Consider the following 27,075-nt stretch of genomic DNA (forward strand, 5'->3'; position numbering starts at 1 on the left):
CACTTCTTGGGTGTTCTAAAAAGAGACGTCACAAGATCACAAGTTGGTCTTTGTTCAAGAAACATGTCAAAGGGTAGAAAAGCTTGAAAAAGAATTAAACCGAAGGCACAGGAAATCACCATGACTGCTACTTGGTAACAAACTCAATGGAGCAAATTCTGATTGGGGAAACCTACGTCATCATTTGGGGAAACCTACGTCGTCATTTCTGAAATAGAAAGTTAATCCTCAAACTTAGTGTTATGTGTAGCAGTTCAGAGCAAATGAAAAAGGAAAATTATGTCAGCTGAACCACACAAATTAGGGTGACAGTGTTACAGCCACCGAGTACCTAATGCATGTGTCTGTACTGAATGAACAGTAAGAAACGGGAAGCAGTTCACAGTTCTTTGTCATTTCACTACCCCAGGTCACTGTATTGTTTCTGCTTCCGTCCATTTTCTGTGTGTCTTCCGAATGGACAAGCCATATGCGCATTATCATTTAGATGGTAACTTCCTTTGAATTTACTGCCCTTCTCTCCCCGCGTACCTCCAGTAAGCAAGATGCTTAACGCTATCAACTTCAGAACACACAGTCTTTTGTGCCCTAAATGTGATGTCCGTGAGGCCCGTGCTTGGAGTGAGGATGTGAGCAGTGAGTGGATTTACAAGGAGACGGCATTCAGGGCCCAGGAGGATACACTAACAGATTCTACAGAGGTAGACTGTATGCCTTGTTAGAATGATGTTCAAACCAGTTGAACAAACCAGTCCTATCAACTAAAATATATTAAAGTTAGGTCCATCAAACTCCAGCAAGAAGAAAGCAACAGGGCAGTGTTTTCTGAGATATCTTCATGGGTGACAGTTTTAGGACCCATTTTTTATTTCAGTGATGAAAACTCCAACTCCAAAAGAAGAAAAAAATAAACTTTCTGCTACCAGACTGAATATACAAGACCAAAGCACACATGATTTAACCAAGTACCTGCCACAAAAGTGACATTTTAAAAAACAGGATTGTCTCAATAATTTAGCACTGCCAAGAGAAATGATGCTATTTGACAGTACAAGGGGCTTCCCGTGGGAAGCAGTAAGGTAGGGGTCCCTGGAGGGGAGGTTGAGAGATGATAAATTCATTTTCTCTCAAGACATTCTTTGGAGCCACCAAATAGCAATGCCATGAACTCACTGTTGGCCATCAGTGCAGTGAGGACTCTGAGGAGCTACTGATCAGCTCACTGTCAGTTACCAGGGAAGGATTCTGGGCCAGAATCATCACATGAATGTTTGTCTTCCTTCTTGGGAAGGAAAAGGAAAGAGTCGTGAAATAACCTGGGGCAGCACAAAATAGAACGTTCTCAGTGTCTTGTCAAAATGAAAATTCATTTGACATTTAGAGGTTGTGAAGGAGGTGAAAGGTTAGCTGGGGATCTGAGTGGAAAGGGGGCCACTGGACAGGAAGAGATCACAAACCAGAATGACATTTGGGGCCACAGGACCATTATTAAGGGATTGTTTGTGTGTGAATATGTATTTTATATATCTCCCTTAGAGGAGGCAGCACAGCATCGCAGTCAAGATTATGGATGGTAGAGTCACACAGTTCTGAGTTCATATCCACACACTTTACTAGGTGTGTGGCCTTGGACGTGCCAAGCATATCACCATTTTGAAATGGAGATCTCTGTAGACCGTCGAACCTCAAACATTCATTGTGAGAGTTAAACACGTTACCACATCTAAAGTTCTTAGCACAGCACCTCATACAGATCCGTGCTCAACATCTATCACTCAAAAATGTACCTGAGATGGAGAATCGTGTGTTCACTTTTAGGAACTGGTAAACCCTTGAGGTATCTCTACAACTAAATTTGCGTTTATGCCCCTCTGGACATTCCAGAATTTAGGGGTGAGTCAATGTTCTGCAGATAGCAGAGTTTAAACATGTCCATGATGGAGATGAACTTTGCACCACGCCTCCTAAAAGAATGGGTAAGACCAAAAGCAAACGCTGTGCATACCAGATGCCTCCTTCCTGCACCCTCACCGCAGCGCTCCAGAAATCTCCGCCTAGGCTCTTCAAGGACACTCCTAAGAGAGTAGTCCTGACTTGTGAGCAGCTGTTTACCCTGGACAGAAGTTCAGAGATTGAAGGCAGCCTAGGGACAGGAGGAACTCTGAAGAAAAGCTGCTACTAGTGAAATTATTGCTAGAGATTTCTGGTCCTATATGACACACCTCAGTGAATAGGAGTCCCAGTGGAGAAAATATCCCAGTTTGGGGAAGGATGTTCTGAAATGTTTTTATAGATTGGATTGCATGTAGAAGGTTTGGAAATGCTCTCCAGTGCTCACAAAATAAACTTAACTCTTATCCATAGATCTCTTCTAGGGGTTCAGACTGGGCCAGTTACAACATCCCTATCTTCTTAGAATTGCTTGTGGAGAAAATGAGAAAAAGGAGAGGCCACAATGGTGACTGGCAGACTTTGAGCAAGTCCTTCTGCTCTCTAAAGTTAGGAGATTTTTCAAATGTTAAAAAAGAGGGGAGGAATTATGAGAAATTGCATACAGACCCTCAATAAAAAGGCGACATGGGAAAAGGGTAATGAAAAGAAAAGGTGTTGAAAGAGACTACAAAAATAATAGAAATGGAAAAGAGAAAATGGGAAAAGTGACAAAGAAGTAAGGGGTGAAGGAGGGAGGGTTGGGAAAAGTTGTATACAGCACATAAAAGCACAGACTAGAGACAAAAACGTGGGCCGTGTTTGAGATATTTATGAAGACAAGCAGTGACGTGGAGGAATCACATACCCTTGGACAGTCTGGCTTCTCCAGAGACACAGAACCAAGAGAATATATACATCTGAAGAGATTCGTCACAGGAGTTGGCTTGTGTGGTTATGGAGGCCAAGAAGTCCCACCACCTACCATCAGCAAACTGGAGAACCAGGAAGGTCCAAAGGCCTGAGAACTGGGAGACCACTTATTTGAGTCCCAGAGTCTGGAGGCCTGAGAACCAAGAGCTCCAATATCCCAGGGCAGAAGAAGACAGACATCCCAGCTCAAGAAGAGAGAGAGAGAGAGCCTGCCCTACTTCCCCTTCTTTGTCCCAGCTGGGCCTCTGTTGGCTGATGCCTGCCCACGTGGGTGAGGGTAGACCTTGCTCAGTCTCCCGAGTCAAAGGCTAATCTCTTCCAGATACACTCTCACAGACACACCTCAAAATGCATTTTACCAGCTACCGGCCTCCCTTGGCCCAATCAAGTTGACTTGTAAAATTAGCCTTCACATCCCTCTTTTATATATTTGCTGTTAAAATGTGTTGTATGCCCCTAAGACATTCAGGGAGTAAGAAGGGATCAAAAGCTTGATATAATCAACAAAATCTAATTGGAGTGACTTCAAGCACAAGGGGGAAAGGAGGCGCTGGTTGTAAGGTCACAGAGTATCGCGCGGACTCTAGGGCAGGAGCGGCGCCAGGTGCACAAGGCTGGAAACAGAGTCCGGAAAGTGGTTAGGGTCTCACCTCTGCCCCTGACTCCACACACACTCTCTTTTCGCTCACTCTGCAGGCTGTTTCCTCTACTTCACAGGTCCCCTTGGTGGAAGCACAGCGTTATGGTTCCATCTGTTCTTGGGGACTTTATATTCCCCAGGGAGTGGTCTCTCCCGCCCAGCTTAGGCCAGGTAAGCAACCATAACCCCAGATGGCAGCAGGCATCTGCTGTGTGGCACCACGGGCCTCCGGCAAGCTCTGGCACTGTAAGAGCTCTAGGCACTGGTGGTGTGGCCCACGTTACTGAGGCTCTGAGATGACCTCCCCATCTAAAATGTGACCCCCTCCCTCCTTCTCTACCCCCAAACCTTGCATGATTTGTTTCCTTACTGTCTTACATTACACTGCATTTCATGTCTCTGTGTTCATTGTCTCCCCTGCCAGGAGGTAAACTTCACAAGGGCAGCGATGGTTTCTCCTGTGGACTGTTTTGTTGCCAGAGAAGACAATCGTGTTTGCTGTGTATCAGTAGAGTGTTTGTGGAAGGAAGGAGGGAAGGAGGGAAAGAGGGAAGGGAGGGAGGGAGGGAGGGAGGGAGGAAGAAAGGAAGGAGAGAGAAGAAGACAAGCTGAGGTTCCACTTAGTGATGCCTCAAGAGTAGAGCTAGGACTGAAATTAGAACACACCAAGACTGGAGGAGTTGAGGGTAAGCTGACAGATGTGATTCTTACCATCAGGAAGACTTTAAGCTTATGGTAACCATTTTTTCCAACATTTATCAGTTACGAATATTGAGGTGGAGGCTGTGTGAAAGGGAAGGAGTTGATTCTAGAACAGGATTAATCCTGCATCCAACAGAGATCTAATAGCTGTTGATCATCTATTACGTCCCAGGCACAATGCAGGCACCTTGCAAACTATGAGATTTGAGGAAACTGAGCAGGGAGGGTGAGCGGTTAGACTGTGATCACCGAGCCGTGAGTGGGGAGCTTACATTAGCATCCAGGCTGACTAGGACAAGAAAGCCCACTCTTGCCACATGAAACCATTCTCAAGCCCAATAGTGTTTTACTGTTTCTGTATGGTTTACATTAAATTACAGCACCTCCTTGAAGGATAATACTAACCAAGTCTGGTTAAATAGCTATTAAACAAAGCTTCTTTTATGAATAAGTAAATACTACAAATTACCATTTTAATTGTTTGCTAACAAGGCATCTAGAATATTTGAGAATATTGCCATAGAAGGTAAATAGTACAGCTATATATAATCTTGTCACTTAAATTATTACAAAAATGAACTTTATCATCCTTGTTTGAATTAGTGGGGTCAAAAAGAATGTTTATTCTGTTTTATGTATAAATACCTATATAAACACATATGTATATGCATAACATTGATAAAAACTTTTATGTGTCAACATTACTAACAACTTGACAAAAATGTGCCAAAACTTGTCAAGTCATCAGAACCACATTCTTTGGTGACCATGGGATAGGATTATGAATTCAACTTATAAAATAACTCACTGGAATTGAAGAATGTTAATGAGTAGGAAAATTGGACTAAGTGTAGTATGAAAGGGAAGGATTATTCATTTAACAAACATTCTTTGGGTACCTACTGAGTACAAAACACTGTTGAATGCTAGAGATTCAAGTCTGAATAGTCATATTTCCTTACTTAGGAAATTATAGTCTAGCAAAAAGGAATATTAGGTTCAATCCTCAGTGCTTAACTTTAAAATAAAATGTTTTTAAGTGGCCTAATACATTTTTCATACAGAAAGTGTAATTTATTTCTATAATAGCAATCCACATTTTCATTAAAGTACTTTCTCTCATGGTTGTACAGATTGGCTAGGTCCTGCTGGGTGGTTCTTTCTTGGACTCTCTCATGCAGTGGTGGTTGGAGATCATCGGGGACGCAGTGACCCAAAAGCTTAACTGGGCTGTGCATTCAAGATGGCGCACTCAAATGGCTGGCAGTCAGTGGTGACTGTTCACTGGGAGGTCAGCTGGGGCTGGGCACTAGAATGCCTGCACGTGGCTTTCCCTGTGACTTTGACCTGGGCTTTTCATACATAGCATGGCAGCTCTAAGAGGGAGAATATGGAGAATGAGCCTAGTGCAAAAGCAGTTAAGATAAATCAAGTGCAATTAAGGGCTACACCAGGAACTGGCCTAGCGTCCCTTCCACTGTGTTTCGTAAGTCAAAGCAGTCACAGTGCTTATCCAAATTTGGGAACATAGAGAAATAAACTCTTGATGAGGCAGTCTCAGGATCACACTGTTGAAGGTGATGAGGGGTTAGAGTTATCGTTAGACGTCTTTGGCAAACACCATCTGCCCAGATAGAAAAGTCATTGTTTTGAACAATGTTTCATTTCAAATCATTTTAACCTCGCATTAAAATTTTTAAATGCAGTAAATCGCCATCTACCTGGAAAATCAAGGTTATCCTATCTACACGTTCCGAAGGGAGAGAAGGAAGTGCCACATTTGGGGAAAGAACTCTTCTCCAAAGGTAAGACAGGTACTCGTTCAGTTCTAACATGCACACCACACACACCCACACCCCACATAGCACACAAACGAGTTTTTAATATCCAGGGCTAGATAACAAATCCAAACACAGGCTTCAGTGATAATAAATCTAGTGCTTATCTTAGAGTATCGTAGCCTTTTCAGCTCTTCATCAATTCAAACAACTTAATCTATTGAATCATCTAGATGATACCCTAAGTGTTTTGGGCTGTAAAAAAAGCTTATAATCCAGAAACCGTGTCTTCCTGGAATTTACAACTTATGCCAGAGGGCAGAAACAGCAGCTCTTCTTCATGATTAGCCTCAGCTGTGGCTGATGGGTCCTTTAGTACTGAGCGCTTTTGTTTTTCAGCTTTTTTCCCCAGATGTGCTACCAGAATAAGTTGCACAAAATATGGCATTAATTTTGAGTAGGCTGCCTTTTAACCCGCATTAATTTAGAAACAGTTTCAAGCATCTCTTGTTTACCTATCCACAGAGATAAGATCATTGTAGAAGTCTCAAGATTTTTCTGCATTGCTGTGTATAACAGAAATATGAGCAATTTTCACAATAACGTAAATTAATTTTTTTATGATTATCAACTCTTCGTGTTTGAATAGAGTCATTAGGTAGGTCTGGAAAGCTCCAAAATATTCTCCCAACACTTAAAACCTCCTATGTCTTTGCATGTTTTAGACAGTTTACTGAAGTGGGGACTTAGAAAATCCCAGGTGGTAAATATTCAGGTTCTGGCGTGGCAGGGAGAGAGAAGAGGGTGTTAGAAGGTTGCAGTTTTTCCTGACAAGATCTTCCTCCTGCCTCACTTTTTGGTACGATGGAGAGAAGTGTTTCCTTCACATCACATTCTTCCTGAGCAAAAATTCAGTCCTATCCTGGCTCCCATCCCCAGTGTGATGAGGTTACAGAGAAAGGAGCAGGAGGCTGGCTCACTGAGGGGCACCTTCAATCTCTTGTGAATATGTGTTGGGTATGCAGGTCAGTGAATCCTGGGAGTGGGCTCAGGTGGCTCAGTGAAGAAGGTTACTTCCTTGGACTACTTTTGACCTCAGTTTAAGCAATTTATTGATACCTGGGACAATGTCATTTTAACCTGACCTTAAAGTAAACTAAACAAGCCAACTGACAGTGCAGTGATCACCCACCAAGAAGCCAATTTTTTACGGGAAAGAGATCCATTTAGATCTTTAGGAAGAACTTGATAGGGACCAGGGACCAACTGTGGGAAGAAATTTCAGAAGCAAAGATAAATGGTTTGTTTTTTGGAGGAATAAATGACTCAGTGTTCCAAATGCTCCATTTCATTAATCAGATTGGCAAGTGTTATCAACAAACTCTGCTTCTAGCAAATTGATTATCTGATTAAAATGGGAAGAAGAATATGCCCAAATAGATAGGGAGTGTGAACTAAATTTTATAAGATTTGAAATACTCTTAATGCATTCTTTTCTCAGTGTATCAGTAGTATGTGGGGCAAGGAAAAAAAATCTCAAGGATTTGCTTCTTTTTTACAAACTATGCATCCCTTGTTCTCTTGAGATTCTTTCTCCACCTTGCAAGTTTACTGAAGTGCACTGACCTCAAGTTACCCTTGTTCATGCTGCTAAAAATGAACTCCTTAGGGTTATATTGTGTTATATTGTCTATGCATTTTGTTGTGCCATTCCTAAATATTTCTAGGTACCTAAAAATGTTTAGGGTAGACAATAAAATCACTAAGTGAAAACTGGAAGCAACTTGCCCAGATATCAGAGAAGAAAGGAGCGTTCTTTTCACTCCTCCCATGGAGTATCAAAATGACAAAGAGAGGCATTGATTAATCCCTAAACTCTTGCTCTAATAGCCGACAAGCAATGTTGCAGATGGGTACACACAGATATGTAGGACATTCAGATTTCAAGTCCTGGGCCTTCAACTCCTCTGTCTCCTGCACTTGGACGACTCAGTGCTACAGTCTGGTTTATCTGGTCCCCCTTCACCTGCAGTTCTTGCTTAACTAATCTACTATGTATAACAAGACGCCTTTCCCGGCAACACTTCTGCAGTCTCTTTCTCACGAAATGCTTTGCAAGACAGCTCTCCCTTTGACACCTAACTCAGCGTAATGCTGTATCCTGTGTAGATTAATATTGCGTTTGTCCCAAGATCAGTTATCTGGCCAACTTGACTGTCCAGAACACAGTTAAGAATGAATAGGAAGATGAAAAGTCATCCAAGCCACCAAAGGGAACTTACAAAATACACACACAGAATCTTGTGCATTTTACTCACAGAAGAATCTCTGGCCATCACTCAAGGTTTATTTACTTCCACTTTAGATACAGTTCAGACCTGCTAATAAAGCAACTTCTTATTCACCATTAGAAGAGAAGTAGCCAATACACAGAGGGAAGAAAGGGCTCGGAGAAGCAGGCACACTGGCAATAACCATAATAAACCCAGCAACTGCTTTGGATGCAGGAGCGAGAACTTCAAAATGTACATCAGTATAAAAGATACATCATTCAAAATTAGAGTGTGGGAGCAAGCGGACTTACGCATCTCAACATCCCCTGAGGCCATCACTGAGGTTCATTATAGTAGAACTGAGTCATCAAGAAAAGGTTAAATTGTATCATGAGTTCCAGGTCAGAGGCAGAATGTGTATGGCCCATTACATAGTTTTTCAATAAAAATGGCTGAAATAAAGGATTTCATTCATTCATCAATTAAATAGACGTCACATGCTTACCATTGCCAAGCTCAACGTCCATCCCTTGCCTTTTGTTTTTAATTCTAGATGACTGAGGCCTGGGAGATAAGCTATCTGCTCTTTCCTAATGACCTTCTCAAAGTCACTCCCAGACTAGGCCAGGCCATAAAGATAGCGTATTCTCCCTTGTGCAGCCTTGCTGCAGCCCCAGATTCTCCCCGAGGACTGTTTGATGTGACTGAAGGGGGTAGTGGAACAGAGCCCCAAAACACCTGTTGTTTCATTAACTGTGAGAAACTCAATGAAAATAATAGATATTACAACCTGAGGACACCTTTCTCTCTGTCTTTAGTGTAAGGAATAAGGCTGTCTCTTGTTAAGTTACGGGCTCTGTGCATCATGTGGCTGACCACCTCCCCTGTTCTGCCTTGACTCCAGAAAGCACATGACTAAGGCTGTGCTCCACCCCTCATTAATGGGGGTGTCACAGGCGTTACTTTGTGCACTGCGGTTTGTTTCTGTACCTTTGTTTTCCACTTGCCTCATCCTCCTCTCTTATTTTGAATATAGATCTTTTTGCTCTATGGTTTGTTGTATTTAAAAAAAAACAACAACACTTGTGTGGAAGCTATCATGTGCTAGACACTGCTGTAAGCCCTTTGCAAATATTAACTCACTTATTTCTCATAGTTTTGCTATACAGTAGGTACTATTCGATCCATTTATAAGGCATTAAAAATGAGCACTGAGAGATTAGTTATTATATGTATCTTTTAATCTACATAAAATCTTTTTGGAAAATAAGAAAATGTACAGCGATCCATAAACAATTCATACGTTTAACTGGAATATTTACTCCACTTATGTAAATACTCCTTATTTCCCAGAAAGATCAAATATACAAGAGATGTAGATAGACAGAGATGTATGCTTACATTCAAGTGATTTTAAAGTGTTCACAGGGTTCTTCAGGCCCTTAAAACACCCTGTGATCTGATCAGAGACACCTGGGTGGGAAGTCACTGCAGTGATTCCATGCTTCCTGGTACCCTCCCCTGGCTTTCTGAGGGATGTGTTTCCCACCTCTTTGTGTCGTGGGCTACGGTGCCTGCAAGCCCTGGTGAATGGCCTCAGTCGTTCATCTTACTGGTTAACACTGCTGTTAGCTGCCTAAGAATAAGCAACCCAAGTCTTCAAAAATCCTGAGAACCGAGGAACAGCTTTTCCATGATTATCTCAAGGATTCTTTCTGGGATTTTTAGTGCAGTAAGCTGTAAATTGTTTCTTGAAGTATTGAAAATCATGGGGCATCTGGATTAATTAACTGAGCAAACTTGAGTGAGTTCTTTACTCTCAAAGCACAGTGCTCCTCTCCTCCTGGGTTGATACTACACCCTGGAGTTTGGCTATGGACAATTCAGAGGCTGAAAGGGGTATTACCAGCTCAGAGAAGACTGATCTCATTACCAGGAACAAAATGGCACCCAAAAAAAGAAAAAACCTTTTGACCTGTTATCCACTTTAAAATCAGCCCAAAAATGAAAGCAGAAAGGAAACAGAAAGTCAGTTTTTGATGATACTAAAATAAATTCCATATTCCATAAACCCTGTGGAAGTTAGAAGTGAAGGTGAGGGTGATCATTCATCTACCAGAGTGAAGAAACATCCAATGCAGATAAAAGTAAAGGTAGACACCAGTGGGAAGCAAGTCCATTGGCCGGCAGCATTTCTGAAAGGCTCAGGAATGGGAGAAACCAGGTACCCAGAAGGGCCTGGCTGAATTCTAAGTTGTTCTTCTGAGCCAGTTTTTGAGTGGAGAACTTGGGTCTTAACTGCTTCATACGTGATTTCCCTGGGTCCATTGTCTTCAGACTGTTAAAGTTCTGCTTCTCTAAAACACAGTACAACTGTCTGCATGTATTTTATACATTTGAAATGTAAGATTAATCACAACTTTTGCTAAAAATCTCATTATGTTCTAATAATTTCTAAGCTTTTAGCAGTTGTACATGTGTTATTTGGATTGTTTGATCAGAAATTCTTGCTTGACATTCATCTAAACTGAAATATTCTTTTTGCTCATGGTGTTTTCTAGTCAATTAAGTATCATCACTTAAATTTTTTAAATTTGCATTTTTCATTATTATCATGCAAAGAAAGTACATCCATAGCTTAAAAGGAGTTCATTACAGATTAAAAGGAGTGATGCAAATGGCAGGGTAATACTGCAAGTAAGAATAAAAGTGGAAATAGAAATAGGAGCCGAACCCCAGGGTGAACAGAGAATGTGGCCCTGCATGAGCTGCAGCAAAGGAAATTCAACGTGCACTGATTTGCACAAGCAGCCAATAAAGAAAAGTGTGATTGAGTACAATGATGAATATATGATAAATGGAGTTTATTGGAAAATGGATCCACTGCCACGGGTCCCAGTGCATTATCTGTTAAAACACTTGTCTGCAGTGACATATAGCCCTGGAGGATTTCTTGCTTAGTGACTGTTCTTGTAAAATCAATCACAGTTTTACAAAACTATGCAAAATAATGTTATTCATTACATAACTGCTTAGATTTTTTTTCTGAAGGCAGATAAGTGACCAAACGACAGACTGATATTTATTCATATTCATACACCTGCTACTCTGTATTGATGTGAAGACTCTAAAACCAAAAAAGATCAATGGCATGTGTTTCATTGGAGAGAAAGCAGAATAATTTTGAAGAAAAACATGTCCAAACAGCATGTCTTGCTAGGTATCGATAACTATATAACACCATAACAATTAAAACAATGTAAAACTGCCTCCAATGAGAAAAATAATCAGTGAAACAGAACCGAGGCCAGAAGTTGACCCAAGCATAAACAGGAACTTGATGTATGATGGAACTTATCAGTCAAATCATTGGCCTTAAAAGAATGAAGTATTTGGTAAAGTGTGCTTGAACTATTGCCTATTCATATGCAAAAAATTTACCTTGTAGCCTTACCTCACTCTAGATAAAAATACATTTCAGATGATTTAAAGACATAAATATCAAAAGAAAACCTTTTTAAATATGAGAAGAAAATACAGATTTATTTATTTATGACAAATTAAGTAAGAATTTCTTAAACCATATACTAAAAGCACAAGAAGCAAACTACAGGTGAAAAAAATGGATACATCTGAAATGTTTAACTTTGACACAAAATTTTAGGACATATTTATGTACAAAAATATTTTAAAATATGATTCATTGTTAGCTTGGGAGAAGCATGAAGGGAAAGACTTGGGGAAGGTATGTAGATTTCAATTACATCAATAATATTTTCTCTCTTAATAATATGTATAACTTAAGCATATATGACAAAATGCTATGGTCTAACAAAATTAACTTACTGATGTGGGTTATATTGTTTTCAATAACTTCTCTATTTTATGCTTAAAATAGTTTATAGTAAAAAGATAAATTAAAGAATGCTTAAGAGGCATGGCCGATAGAATGAGTTCCATCATATGTAAAACAGTCATTCCAGAAGGAAATGTTAGAGCGAATGCCAAAATGGTTTTGAAAGAGATAATGCATGAATATCTTCTAAAATTGATGAAAGACATGAATGAAGATTTAAGCACATACATCTCCACCCCCATAATGACTTCTCATGAATGCACCCGTTTCTTCAAGAGCCATATGATTTCAGCTGGGATCTCTTTGGCTACAATTTGTACTAAAAGAATAAACGTGTCTGGACTGGGATGGAACAGATGTATTGTGAAACTTGAATATCAACAATTAAATATTCTCAACTGCCTGCCAATGAACAAATGAAAGTTGAGCTAATGATAAAATTCCTTTTTTAAATGACACTGTTAAGTGTTATATAATATGAATGGCATACAAAGTGGAAGACTGATCATTTTCCTCTGTGTGCCAGCAGATAGTTCACTTCATTGTTAGTCACCGATGGTCAAGGTATAGTTCAGATTTTTGGCACGTAGGCAATACATGTAAGGTAGACATATTTGATAATTTACTGTTTATTTACTTTTTACTGAAAACCCGGGCTACATGAGAACAGAATTTTCATTTTGTTCACTGGTTTCTTTTTGAGCCATGATATAGGTTAGGGGTTAGCAAACTATGGCCCCCAGGCCAAGTCTGACTCACCACCTGTTGGCCCACCAGCTAACAATGGCTTTTATGTTTTTAAATGATTAAAAAAAAGTTTTTTAAGAGTAAATTTCCTGATATGTGAAATTAAAACTTCAGTGTTCATAAATACAGTTTTTTTAAACCAAAGCACATTCATTTCTATATTGTTTGTGCTCCTCTGAAGCTACAAAGGCCAAGCAGTTGCAGCAGACACCGTGGGGCCTGCCAAGCCCAAATTATTAACTCTTTGGACGTTTACAGAAAGAGTTTGTTGCCAATCCTCTGATATAGGTTATAAATGTGTCTCTCAAAACCACTGCAGCTGAGATGTAGGAAGAAAGAGATGTAAATTGAAAATAATTTTATATATTAATGCCTATTCACACTGCTTTATCTACAGGGAACAGTTTTGCAAAAAATATGACAATCATGATTCAGCACTAAGTGAAATGGTAAAAATTATTAATTAATTCAGTTGTGGTGCTGACTGTAACCACTTTCCCCACGATACGTAAATGATAAGTAAATGACCTATAAGAAAATGACTCTGCTTCTGCACATCACAGTAAACTGGCTTTTGGAGGTAAAGCTGCTCATGTAAGTGTTTGAAAGGAGAGATGAAATAAGACACTTCATCAAGATACTGAAAATGCCAGTAAAGAGAGTACTTTTCACTTTCAGGTTGTTATTAGTCTAGTGAACAGCCAGAATCTAACAATTCAAGACCAAAATCCCTCAAGTTTTAAGGTTGAAAATAGGAATTTGAATGGGAAAATGCTGAAAATAAATTTTCCTAAAAAGACAAAATTGTGGTTCAAATCACTGCCTTGCTGAGTTTGACTCTTTGCAAGCTCTTGAATTATTTTTCATTCTTCAGAGAGTGAAATCAATGACATATGATTGTGCAAACCTTGTCTCCACCTAGATGCTAAAACCGAATGTGAAGAAACGTTCCAGAGCCAAATGAAACCCACACCTTCAACTGTACATGTTGAAACAACCAGCCTTCTAGTTTTTATTGTTGCCATTGTTGTTATCAGTGTGGTAACTCATCTACACAGTGTCCAACAAAGGGGTTAAAGTTATTTTCAGTGAGCAGTCTCTCTAACTTCAAGGCTATGTACAACACAAACATGCAAAACTGATTACTATCAGTTTCCCCCGTTCTCTGCGATACACAGATGGGACTTCCTACTTCAACTGAAATTGAGTTGAAGATAAGAAATCTCCCAGAGATGGAATCTCACTGTGCTGCTTTCATGAAGACTGCATGTACTGTCTGTCATTCTTCTCCGTGGTTTGAAACAAAGATCGTTTATGTTTTAAGGATTGTTCCCCTTTTAAAAATTGTGATGAATTCTTGGTTTTTGATCTGCCTAAAACTTGGTGGCAAAACTTTGCATGTAAAGTGGCCCACAGCCAGTGTTCGTTTGCATAAAATGTTCAAAATGGAATAAGTGTCTTTTCTTAAAGAAGTAAATGGTGAAAATACCATGAAGAAAACAGGAAATCAAGTAGGAATTTAAGGACAAGTAAGACATTGCTAATAGACATATTTGAAAGCCTAGTAAATATACACACAAAGACCCTGAAGTGTGAAAAGTGGGGTATGTTTAGGGGTGGTGAGCAGACCTGCTCCTGAGAGTGAAAAATTAGTATATGGGAGATGGAAAATGACTGCACAGGTGATTCAAAGGTCTGCTTTTTTTTCCTACAGTGATGACTTTAAAAATTCTTGTTACTTTATTTTTGATGCTTTTGAGCTTTTTTTTTTTTTTTATTCCAAAGCTCTTTCAAAGGTGGAAGCATATATGATTATAAAGAACTTCTAGATCAGATTGTGAGTGCCTGGGACAGCGGATTAAAGAGGAAGGAGAAGAAGATATTATAAGTATGGACAAGGATTGGAAAGCAACATGTTATACTAAACCATTGATTAGAAAAAAGAAGCAACGATTTCCAACCTAGAATTTTAAAGCCTTCTCTAGTATCAATTAAGTTGCAGATTTGGGGGGGGAAAGACATTTTTAGAGATACACTCTCAAAAACTTAATTTCTATTCATCTTTTCTCTGAGCGTTATTGGAGAATATGCTTTACCAAAATAAAGGGATAAACCCAGAAGGAACAAAGGGGAATCCAGGAACCAGGGGACCCAAGGCAGGAAGGAAACCAGCAGGATCCTAGAAGTGAAGGGAGATTCCAAGACCACGGTCCGGTCGTGCAGCAGGCTAGAGGCAACCACATCCCAGAGGGGAAAGGTCTGAAGATTTTGGAAGAGATTTCTTCAAGATTAAATTGTTAGAGCACCTAACATTTCTGAACTTATTAAGAGAAGATTATACAGTTCGAGGAGAGTTTGTAATTTAACTGATGGCATCGAAACTATTAAAAATTCCAAGGAAAATAAAATGTTTTGCAGGCAAGACAGAGTAATCACAGCATATCGCATATGTGGCTCAGGAGGAGACAGTGCTTACATGGTCATCACAACATGGTAACTGAACTTGGTTCCTGTTAAAGCTGCATCTACACAGGAAAGATCGGGGTGTGAGAACTCCGTGGGGCGCAGATGGATGTAAAATTGAACTGAATCCTCATCTTTCATAATGGAAAGTTATAACTGTTAATGCCTTAAACTGTAAGATTGAGAAGTAATAGTGCCCACGTTTTATTTAGGTATGTATTGGTTACAATCATAAGATGGGACAAAAGAGTTTAAAAGGGAGGCAAACAATACTGGGGTGAGGTGAGTAAGAGCCAGGACTGTTCTTTTCCATAAAAGCTTTGTGAGGATATTTCTCTTTTTATTTATATCATATATTTTTAATTTCAATAAAAAGTAAGAAGTATATTTCAGGGAGGTGGGGAGGGTATAGCTCAGTGGTAGCGTGCATGCTTAGCATGCATGAGGTTTTAGGTTTAATCCCCAGTACCTCCATTTAAAACAAAAACAAAAACAAAAAAGGATAAAATATTTTTAAAAATTAAAAAGTATATTTCAAATGTATGTATATACAAAGTATACTTCATATTAAATATATTTAAATATTTAAATATATAAAAAGTATATTTCAGTTAAAATGCAGGACACAAAATCATAACTATGATGACACAAAAAACAATTAGAAGATGGTATGGACTAATAAATACATCAGTTTAGAGAAAGAAATTTCTTCACTGAGATTTAAAATTATGTTTACTTAGATAAAAATCAAACTTTGGGATTTCATATTTCTCAATTTTCATCACATGTCCTGAAGTCAATTGATTTTAAAGATCCAGGGGTGAGAAAAGTCCTGTGTTTTTATTTTAAGTTTGTTAGGACAAAAACCTTCCAGCTGGCTTACATGAAGGCTTTCTGAGGGGTACATGCACATAATTTCCAGATCTTCTTGTTTCATATGTAATATTTCTTTAAACTGTTCTGCCTGAAGCCATCCCCGAAGTTGCAGACTGTGCTGGCTTTCCTCGCCCACTCTCTCTTCATAATCAGTCTTGAAATGCATATTGCTCACCTGTGGCTAGTGGAACAATGCCCTGATTTGAAAAACCTCTGGAGCATCAAGCCAGGGGACAACTCAAAACATTGCTTAAGCAAGGAAATGACTCTAATGAGTGGGTCACAATCATTTTACAAATCAGGTAGTTTTCAATTCTTTCTCACCACAAAATAGGAGGATCTAATCCAGTCATCAACTATTGGATCATTACAACACTTCTGATGGTCAGTCACTACTGATTTTGGCATATAACATGGGAGGAGTTCAAGGAACTTTATGATATTGCCTGAACAAAACTCCTTCCATCTACTAATTGATGTGATCAAGTTTGTCAGGGTAATAGAAATAAAACTAATGCTGAATCCTGTCTTATTCTAAAATAAATATATCCTCGTCCATCTCATTAATATCTACATTTCAAATGCAATTTTACTTTTTAAATTAATAATTATTAATATTTATAATACATTTATGCTATTGTGATTAATTATATATTAGTAATAACTGTAATAATTATGGTGAATTGAAATTTTTTAAAACTATATTTTAGTTTATGTATCTTTGTTACAGGGAAGTGTGAGAGGCTGATCCAAAAAACCTCCAAGTACATATGTTGTGATGGAAGAGTTTTTATACAAGTTAAGAAGAAAGTAGAAAAATACAAATTTTCCAATTGCATAAGAAGGCTTTTTCCATGTATATTTTTAGGGGCTTAAAAAAGGGGGGATTGTTTAGCTAATTAAATACAAGGGTGAAGCCAGAAAGGACAGAGGTAAGAGGGGACCTACCACCAGTACCTGGAGCCCTCCTTCCCATACACCCACCATATAATTTTTAAATGGATGGTGATGAGTATCAAATTGCCATGGTTATATAGTTTCCTTTGGATATATGGAAAAGGTGATAAGAATTTTGTTTTAAAATAGCAGTATTTCAAATATACCAGAAATTATATCCTTTGTTATAAAATACAAAATTTATTTGGAACTTTTTAAGATATGACTTAAACTTTCTGAGGGGATTTATAATTTTTCAAATTATTTTTGGAAATCGCAGAGCAAAAATTTTGCAGAGTACCTGTCAAGTCTTTTCTGTGGTTCAGCTTAATGAGTGGATTCATACTGCCCTCTGGTGATTACAATAGTCGGAACACAAAGAACAAGTTTGGATGTTTGGCATTTTGGAAACAATTCCATTTTCTCTTTGTTGCATTGAATAAACAGCAATTTATTGTGGAGATGACACATCTCAAATGTTCGAACAACATTTTATGAAATGTGGATATAGTTATGGGATTTTGAAAATTAGGATTTGACAACCTAGTGAATCAAAAAAATTAGTTTGTCCGCCTTTAATAATTAATGATTTGGCATTGACTAAGGAAGAATTTTGCTTTCCAGAGACATCCAGACAGTACTCAAGAGTCCCCAGACGTGATACAGGCACTCCACTAGCGGAATGTGGAAGTGACCCGTAAGTTCGGGTTGTTCTCATTGCGCTTGTAGAGGTATACCTTTGTTTAAGTCTCCCTCTCCTTGCCCATTTCTGGCCCCAAGACTCCATACCCTGAGGCTGTCGGTAGCTAGGATGTACAGTATGGAGAAAGCGTGGCACAGAGGAAAGCGCGGGGCATGATGAAGCTCTAAAAATCCACATCTGAATTTTATCTGCAGCCATCACTAGCTGTGATCTTGGGAGAATTAACTTCTCTTGGTCAGTTTCCACAACAGCAAAATGGTTAAAACACTGGCCTGGGAGGTGCCATGGAAAACTACAAACACGCAGGTAAGGTCCTCAGTAAGGGCAGCCAAATGTACTTATTCCTGTTTTATACGTTTGAAGGATAAGCAGGTCTGTCCAATTTTAGGCTAAAAAATTTAGTCACAGGGAATCACTTGTTGGGGTATCTTGGTCATTTTTATTTAGTTACAGCAGTGCCATTACATGTGTCTTCCTTAAGTATTTTCTTTCCTTTTAAGAGAACTATTTCACCATTTTTCATCTTTATTAATCTTCCTCTGTCTTTTCCATTTTTCAGATGATTGAATTTGGTTTATAGTGAGAAAATAGATGCAGCCTCCAAAATGACCAGCCTGTGAGCAATCATGTCCTCATGGCACCCACACTTCTTTTACTATGGAAGGTCATTCTCCAGGACCAACTCCCTCCCCTGTGCTCTGAAACTCTCTCTTTGTAAACTCTCACGTTTATAAAGCCTTGATTCTCCCAATTATCCCCTTTCCTCTGCATCATGTTTTTTTTTCTCTCTACTGGATCATTTGCATAAATGAAAAGTACTCAAAATACCTGCTTCTCTTTCAAACAACCTCCACCTGTAAAAAAAAAAATCTTCCTCACACTTGACATAACCATGTAGAAAAGGACCCATTTCTCTGTTCCCCTTCACCCTCGAACTTCTTAAAAATGTTGCCTGTGAGTCAGTTTCTATTTCCTCACCTCACATGCTTTCTTCAATCTACTTCATTTGGAATAGTATCCTTCCACTTGACTGAGACTTGTCAAGGTAGAATTTTAATTCTGTTACCAAATCCAATGACTAACTTCTGTTTTTATCTTAAGTGACTCTTTAGCAGCTTTTGGCAGTTAACCACATAAATGATAAAAAACATGGTATGTGAAAATGGTATCTTAGGGATGACTTTGTGGTAAAGAATATAAACTCACTCAAACTTAAATAGAAAAGTTTTCATTTGGAAAAAAAAATCTGATACTATCACAAAATCTAAGAGCAGAAAACACAGCTGAGCCCTATAAGAGAATTCACTGGGCTGCTCTGAGTGTGCACCATCTCTTGATTTTGCTTCTCTGTGTGCCTGCTTCATTCTTATGTTCCTTTAAAGACAACTGATATATATAACTTTCTAGGGAGTGGGGTGGGAAGGGACAGACTGGGAGTTTGAGATTTATCAATATTGACAGGTATATGTAGAATAGATAAACAAGTTTATAACGCAGAGCACAGGGAAATATATTCAAGATCTTGTAGTAGCTCATGGTGAAAAAGAATATGAAAACAAATATATGTATATTCATGTATGATTGAAAAATTATGCTGTACACCAGAAATTGATACAACATTGTAAACTGACTATAACTCAAAAAAAAAAAATAACTTTCTAGGTCAAGGGATCAACAAAGACCCACAAGAGTCCCTGCATCTCTCAGAATACATCCTGTGAGAGAAACGTGATTAGTCCTGCCTAAAGTGTGCGTCTTTTTCCAATTAGCTAAGGCCAAGGAATGGCAAGGCCACAGCGACAATTAATTTTGTGTCAACTTTTATAGGCTATGGTGCCCAGGTGTTTGGTCAACACCAGTCTAAATGTTGCTGTGAAGGTATGTTTTAGATGTGATTAATATTTAAATCAATAGACACTGAATAAAGCAGATGACCCCCTCTCCCCTCATAGTGTGGGTGGCCCTCATTCAAGCAGCTGTAGAGACCTTAAGAGCAAATGTTACCAGGAAAAGGGAAATAAGAATTACCTCCGTTCTTAGTCATCCAAAAAAAAAGAATTTTTGACGAGAGACAAAAAGCATGATGTGAACAAGATTTTTATTAGTGATATTAAAAAAAAAATAGTGGAAGCTAGTACACTCCCGAGAACTGGGAGCAGGCCGATCTAAGAGAGGAAAAATGTCACCGTTCCTTTGTTTTTCCTGTTTTTATATCCTGGTTTCGTGATTGATTGATTGATGGACAATTCAGGTTCCCTGCGCTCTGGTTGATTGACAGCTCATGTTCCCTGCACCCTGGTTAACTGACACCTCAGGTTCCTTGTGTTCTGGTTTGTTCCTTTCCCCTTTCTCTCCCCCTGCCCAGTGCTCATTTCTATCTAAACTACCTAACACAAAGACTGAGGTTTCACAAAGAAAAAAGAATTTTGCGTCCAGACTGCAACATAGAAACCCTGACTCACTTTCCAGGCTGCAGGCTTGCCATAAGAACTTTAGATTTGCCAGTCTCCCCATTCACATGAGCCAATGCCTTAAAATAAGTCAATCTCTGGGAGAGATATATATATATATATATATACACATATATATATATATGTATATGTATATATATATATATACACACACACACATATATATATATATATATATATAATATACTTTATTTTTCTAGAAATAGCTTCAAAGAACAAACTTGGCCTTAAGAGTCTCCCCTGTGCTTGGAGAGCAGGTTTAGAAGACAAGTGAGTGACCAGAGCAACCAGATACTAGATGTACTACATGTATGATTACCAACGCATCTCAAACATTTTTAGAGCCAGTTGTTCATGCTCAAGTAGAGATTTGCCAACAATCATATTAAAATATTAGCATGTGTTCATTTGTATTTATTATGTTATCAACAAATATAATTAACATTATTAGTTACATAAGTAAATTTCAATCTCTTCTTTAAAGAATTTGCCCATCCATATTGACATTTTATAGTTTCGGTGGCTAGAATTAAAATAGGAAGGATACTTTGGAACTCTCTGCGTTCTAGGAGTGAGAGAAGAAGTGACAGTTTCAAAAGATACCCTACACATAAGAAAAGTAAACTGTAATGGAGCAAAGAGGTGAGAAGCCCAAGGCAGAGAGCAGGAAGGAGTCTGACCTCACTTTCTGACAACTTGTACTCTTTTCACCTTTCTGGAACAAAAGACTATCATGAATTCTATGCTAAATAAAAATACTTACCCAAATGCTAAAAGGAATGAAGAAATACAGATGAGGTGGTGTCTTGTTTTTGTTTGTGCATCTTATTTTCACATTATTCATAGAGTAAAACCATAATTAACTAGAATTCTACTGACCGGAAAACAAGTTCTGCAGAAACTGAGATGTGGAGAAAAGGTTTGAGGGAAGAAAACGGGTTGCTAAATTAAACAGGTCTTGGGGGCCAGAAGACAACTGCTACCGATCCTCTTGTGTCGGTCTCCAGCAAGGGCCATTCTGCCCAAGACTGCTTGTAGCAAGAGAAGGAGAGGGAGTTCAGTTCAGAAGCAAAGTTAACCTAGAATGAAGAGGCATGAGCACGGACTACAGAGACCGAGATCTCAGAAGGCCGTGGGCAGGGCTGCTTCACAGCAGCGGAGGGCGGAGTTCCCGTGGGTGCCGCACAGCTGTGGAGGCTTTACAGGGTTCTCACCAGCGGGCAGGGAGGGGCGGAGCTCGCGCGGGCGGGGCGAAGCTGAGCCGCTGTCACGCCTGACTGAAGCGCCAGGTGCAGCGCCTCTGCGCATGCGTCTGCCGCCATCTTGACCTGCAGGGCCGTGTGCAGCGTCTCCGCAGGGCCAGGGGAGCTGAGGCGCCGGCACAGCCGTCTCTCCGAGTGCAAGGCGTCTGCCGGTGGTACCCTGTGAACAAGTTACACCAGACGAAGCTCCAAGGGAAAAGAAAGGTTAGACTTTATTTTATTACCCAGATTCTGTTTATTTCCTGGGAATTGTTATTGGGCTTTGCCGGTGACAAGTCCCTCTGTCTTTTGTCCTGCTCCTCATTCCTGAGGTGTGCTGAAGGGCGCAGGTTCGTCTTTTGAAAACTAATTCCTGCTGAGTTTGGACGTCCTCATAACCCTGGGTGGAGGAGCAGAGCTTCTTCCCAGCTGCCTTTAGGTCTGTCTGATTCTCGCCGTGTCTTAGTGCTGACTGTTCGCACCTCTGCGCGACCACCATTTGGAGTTTTATAGATTCTGTTACTGAACCAGACTTGCATCCACTCACCTGGTGCAGTAAAGCCAATCCACTGGTACCATGTTGTGGTAAAGGAAAGTACAACGTTTATTGCAGGGCCAAGCAAGTCATACTGGTGGCTAATGCTCAAAAGACCTGAACTCTTCAATGGCTTTTAGGGAAAGATTTTTAAAGACAGGGTGAGGGAGAGGGTTGCGGGGTGCGTGATCAGTTTGTGGACTTCTGACGGGTTGACGGTGACGTAACAGGGTGGTATTTTGGGAGTCAACGACATTAACCTGGTTCCAACCAGTCTGGTGGATCTCTGTGCTTGTTTAATCAGCATGCAGTTAATTTCTTCCACCTGGTTGGGCTTTCAGTCTCCGCAAAACAGCTCAACATGGCTCAGAATATCTATGGCCCTTGAGGAGGAGGAACTAACAGTCCTTGACTTTGTTTAATGGCTGAACTATTATTATTTTGTTTTGCTTGACTATTTTCCATTGTTTCTGCATTTTCACACTTCTCTGATTAAATTTAGTCTTTGGAACTCAAAGAAGGCCTAGGAGGCTGAAGGTTTTCTACAATCAAGAGGCAGGTGGGGGGACACTAAGGGAGGAGGGTCTGTTCTGGGAAGGCCCCATAGGGTTCTGCTCCATTCCATAAAACTTTTGAAGACAAAGGACACCAGATAATTTAGGGTGCATGGCCCAAATATTTGCAAGAGAGTAATTTTCATTAATGGGCCAAGGTAAAAACCCAGTGACACCAGGGAGGACCTGTTTTACCCTACTCTACTATTGTTTGGCTGCCTGGTTTCTGCCAGCCAAGTTGCGTTTTCTAGTAGCTTTCTGTGCTTTCTTCAGTTGCGATGTATTGGCCAGTGCACAAGCACTCCCCCACTCCCCAGTCAGCTAACAGATAATCTAGAGCTATTTGGTTATCCAGGATCATACTGGCCAGTGACTCAGTGGACTTTTGTAATAGTGTGAAGTAAAGGCCAGTCTCATTGGTCACTGTTGCCACAGTGGCTGTTACCTTTTTTATGATGACAGTGCTATCTATATATGGTTTCCCTGGCCAAGGTCAGTGGTGCCCCGTAAGTGCAGTGATTCCTGCAGTTAGTAGTCCTGTTGCTCTTCTGGAATGTTGTAGCTTCTCTTTTTTGTTAGTGGTCTGATTGTAAACTTTAACCAGGCTCGGATCTGGTCCCACTGTTCCACTGGTGATACAGCCCCTTCCCTTGGTGGGATGCCCAGCCTATCCTTGAGTTTGGGGCTTACCTAAGAACATGTATCCTTCTTGTAAACACATCAGCCCTGTGCCATTAACTTGAGTTCTTGAAGGGCTGGTACCTTGGTGTTTCATCCATATAGGTGTGTGTAGGGTCTTTCTAGGGCATCGAGGTACCCTGCCTAGCTGTGTTTTTCTCTTTAGTACTGGTTACACTTTTGTTGTTTTTTGGAAGAGCAGCTTCAGATTAGAGACAGATGTTCACATCAGTAGTTAAGGGGGTCTTTGTCCCAGGTTGTCTCTCCAGAGGCTGGGTTCGGGGACCCTTTTCATTTGAGTGTGCTGTACCCACAGAGTGATCCCGTGCAACTTCAGAGCAGGACGAGGGAGTTTGGATCACCAAATGGGGTTCATTCTACTTAGAGTGAGTCGGTCTTGCAGGCTGCTGGTTTTCCAGGGTTTTAGATACACCCAGTGTCTTGGCCGGAAGGGATGGAGGGCCAGGTTGGTGGGTGCAGACAACACCTGGTTACCATATTCTGTGAGACCTTTCATTGTTTCTCTTAGCTGGAGGGCATGCTGAGTTGTTCCATTCCTAGGGGGCTGAGGTGTCCTTTCTCTTGTGCTTGGGGAATGGGGATACGTAAGTTCAAATGCACATAACTTTATCTCTTGGAGCTAACTGCATGTGGAGCAGAGCAATTGGAAATAACTTAATCCAGTTTTCTTGAGTTTCCTGACATAGCTTGGCTAAGGTTTGCTTTCAGGTATGGTTGGATCTCTCCTTCCTCAGATGATTGGGGTCTCTAGGTTAAGTGCAAGACCCATTTTATGCTCAGTGCACTCCTTATCCCTTTTGTTGCTTGGGACACGAGTGCTGGTCCCTAACACTTCATAGGGATCCTAGGAGTCCAAATCCGGGGATTATTTCTCTTGGTGCTTGCTGCCTTAGCCACTTCAGCTGCCGTTTCAGTTCTAGCAGGGAATGCTTCTACCCACCCTGAAAATGTGCCTAATAGCACCAGGAGATACCCAACAGTGAAATTAGTCTGTCAGTCTTCGCAGGATATGTCCCTCTGGTCTGAATGGGCCTCTGGGGGTCTGGAGTTGGGGCTGTTTATTGTGCAGATAGGGCATGTCTCAGCCATCTGACCGATTATATTTTTCATGCCTAGAGTTACCATGACCCCAGCTAACTAGTTATATGGGTCCTCCCTTCTGTGTAAGTTCCTTGATGGGCCTCCCTGATGACTTGATGAGCTGAAGTCTGGGGAAAGAGGGTTTGCCAGTGTTCAGTAACGAGCCACCCATGGCCTCCTAGATATCTAGTGAAGTCTCATTTTCAGGCTTTATCTGATACTTCCTTTGTGTAAATTGGGGAGTAATTGGATGGATCTGGCCTTCCATGTATGAGGGGTTGTTGCCAAGTTGCTAGTCCTAAGGCTGCCCTTTTGGCAATTGTGTCTGCCTCATTTTTTCCCTTTATTACCTCTGCATTTCCCTTTTGGTGACCCCTACAGTGAATCACTGTCACCTTTTTTGGAAGTTGTACTGCTTCTAAGAACTTCAGTGTGCTTAAACCGTTTCACCTGTTTATTCTCTGCAGTATGTGTACCTCTTTCCTTCTAAATAACCCCGTGTGCATGTAGGATGGCAAACACCTACCAGGAGTCTGCGTAAACATTTAAGATCTTCCCTGTCCTGAACTCTAAGGCTCGAGTGAGGGCTATGACTTGGGTCTGGAGGTCACTGTGTATCCCACCAGCCTTTTTCCTTCTCTCATAAAACTGCTCTTGTCTGTGAACCATTCTTCTTCTGTGTTTGAGGGAAGTTCACTTTCTAGGTCAGGAATAGATCGTATCTCTGGTTTCTGTATAATTGCACTCTGGAGTTGGGGTCGGGGGGCGATTCTGTGGGTTGCAGGGTGGCAGAATTTAGCATGTGATGGTTTTCTTTGGTAGCTACTGGTTGTCTAAAAGCATAGCCTGAACTTGAATCGACCTTTTGGGGGATAGTCATTCTATTCCCTTAGAATTTACTAAAGTCTGAACCTGGTGTGGAATCCATGTAGTGACTGGCTGAGCAAATGCTAACTTCTCAGCCTCCTTTAGCAGGGCTGTAGTAGCTGCTACCGCCTGTAGGAAAGGAGGCTGTCCCTTAATTGTTTGATCTAATTGTTTAGAAAAATAAGCAACCAGTGAAATAAAGGGGTCCACTTTTAGCAGTAATAACCCAAGAATGATTCCCCTTCTCTTGTGAAAGTAAAGGTCAGAGGGTTTAGCTAAATTGGGGAGGGCCAGGGCAGGGGCCTGAAGTAACTGCTTTTTCAGTTTTGAAAGGCCCTATCATATTCCAAATTCCATTCAAAAGGATTAGCATCCTTTCCTTTGAACTTTTCATACAGAGGTCTTTCTCTTAGGCCATAGGTAGGGATCCGAATGTGGCAAAACCTGGCCAACCCCAGGCTGTCTTGTAGTTTCAGAAGAGATGAGGGAGAGTCAAGGAAGATATTACCACAGAGGAGGAGAGCCCACATCCCTTTTGACAGCCTTTGTTCTGATATAAGGCCATAAAAAAACAGACATAGGGAATTTCATCTCGTTTATTTTGTCTGTGGCATGGCAGGTCCAATTGTAAAATGGTGTTGTAAATTAGAGGGCCATTGATGGGCCAGCTTTCCCCATCTCCCAGCTAGCATTGAGGCCAGGCTGTATTATGTAGGAAGGTTAAATGTTTTGAAGTCAGGTAGTAATACTGGGAAGAGTTCCAGTTCTTCAGGGTGCACCCTAATGGGCTATCCTTTAGTATAGTGGGTGTTTGGGTCCCCATACCTTAGGTGTTCTGCTTTGAATTTATTTCCAACTACTGAGAGGATGGTTGGAGTGATTTATTGGCACGCAAATGCCACAAGATTTGATCCAAATTAAGATTTCTGGTTCAGAAAATTTGAAATGAGCACCAAACTGTTAGTGGTTTTCTGAAAAGACCCAAATAGGAGATATCCAAGTGGCGTGGACTCTGATATAACCTCTGAATTTGTAATGGCCCAGTGCTCTGTGCTTGAGGCATTTAGTCCCTCCTCAGTCAGAATATCCTACAGGAGGTTAGATGGATCAGAGCAGCTTAGCCACGTCAGTCCCTGACCAACCTATCCCTTAGAAAGTGGCAGTTGTCTAAGGCAGGGGTCCTCTATCTCTTCCTTTCAGCCAAAAAGGAGGAGTTTTCAGACTTCCTGCTAGGTGAGAGCTAAAAGTGCGAGGGATTCCCACAAGGTACTCCCCAGATCACTGCGGGGGCTGATGCTTTGTGCTGACACTGGGAGGAGAGCCTGTGGGACCTCAATCAATAAAGAATCACCCTAGGTTCACCTCACAAGCAGAAGCAGGCAGGAGCGTGGAGGGTTAGAAAGGCAGGCCGGGTGGAAGACTCAGAAGAGAGATCGAAGGAGAGGCCAGGCAATAGGTGTTTCTTGCTCTTGCCAGCAGCTCACAGGGCCACCCAGCTTACTCCAGAGAGCATAGTGCTGACTGGAAGGGAGATCAAGTCACTGGTCATGTATCTACCTTGGGACCCTTTCACACCAAGGTGTCCCCAGTGTCCTTTCCTGAACTTGGATCCAGCGTCCTCGTTCCATTTTGTCAGGTGGTCCTCATTACCTGGGCCTTTTCCTGATCTCCACCTCCTGCCTAGTGGGGCTGGCCTCTTCCCTTTACCGAATCGGACGTGACTATGAAGAATGTTACTTTTGACCCCTGGACGTTGGCAAGAATGGCAAAAGCCCTGGTGCAGCCACGGTTG

The 27,075-nt window shown here is 40.7% G+C and overlaps 1 long non-coding RNA gene across 1 annotated transcript; it reads left to right on the plus strand.

Annotated features, from left to right (window-relative positions):
- The first annotated feature begins 4,087 nt into the window (after positions 1 to 4,087).
- Positions 4,088 to 18,590, plus strand: LOC141577063 (uncharacterized). Its single transcript, XR_012505547.1, has 2 exons — positions 4,088 to 6,009; positions 13,781 to 18,590. It is a non-coding gene; the product is annotated as an uncharacterized LOC141577063 (long non-coding RNA).
- Positions 18,591 to 27,075: the final 8,485 nt, after the last annotated feature.

Source organism: Camelus bactrianus, chromosome 3, assembly GCF_048773025.1.
Source record: "Camelus bactrianus isolate YW-2024 breed Bactrian camel chromosome 3, ASM4877302v1, whole genome shotgun sequence".
Taxonomy (NCBI): domain Eukaryota; kingdom Metazoa; phylum Chordata; class Mammalia; order Artiodactyla; family Camelidae; genus Camelus; species Camelus bactrianus.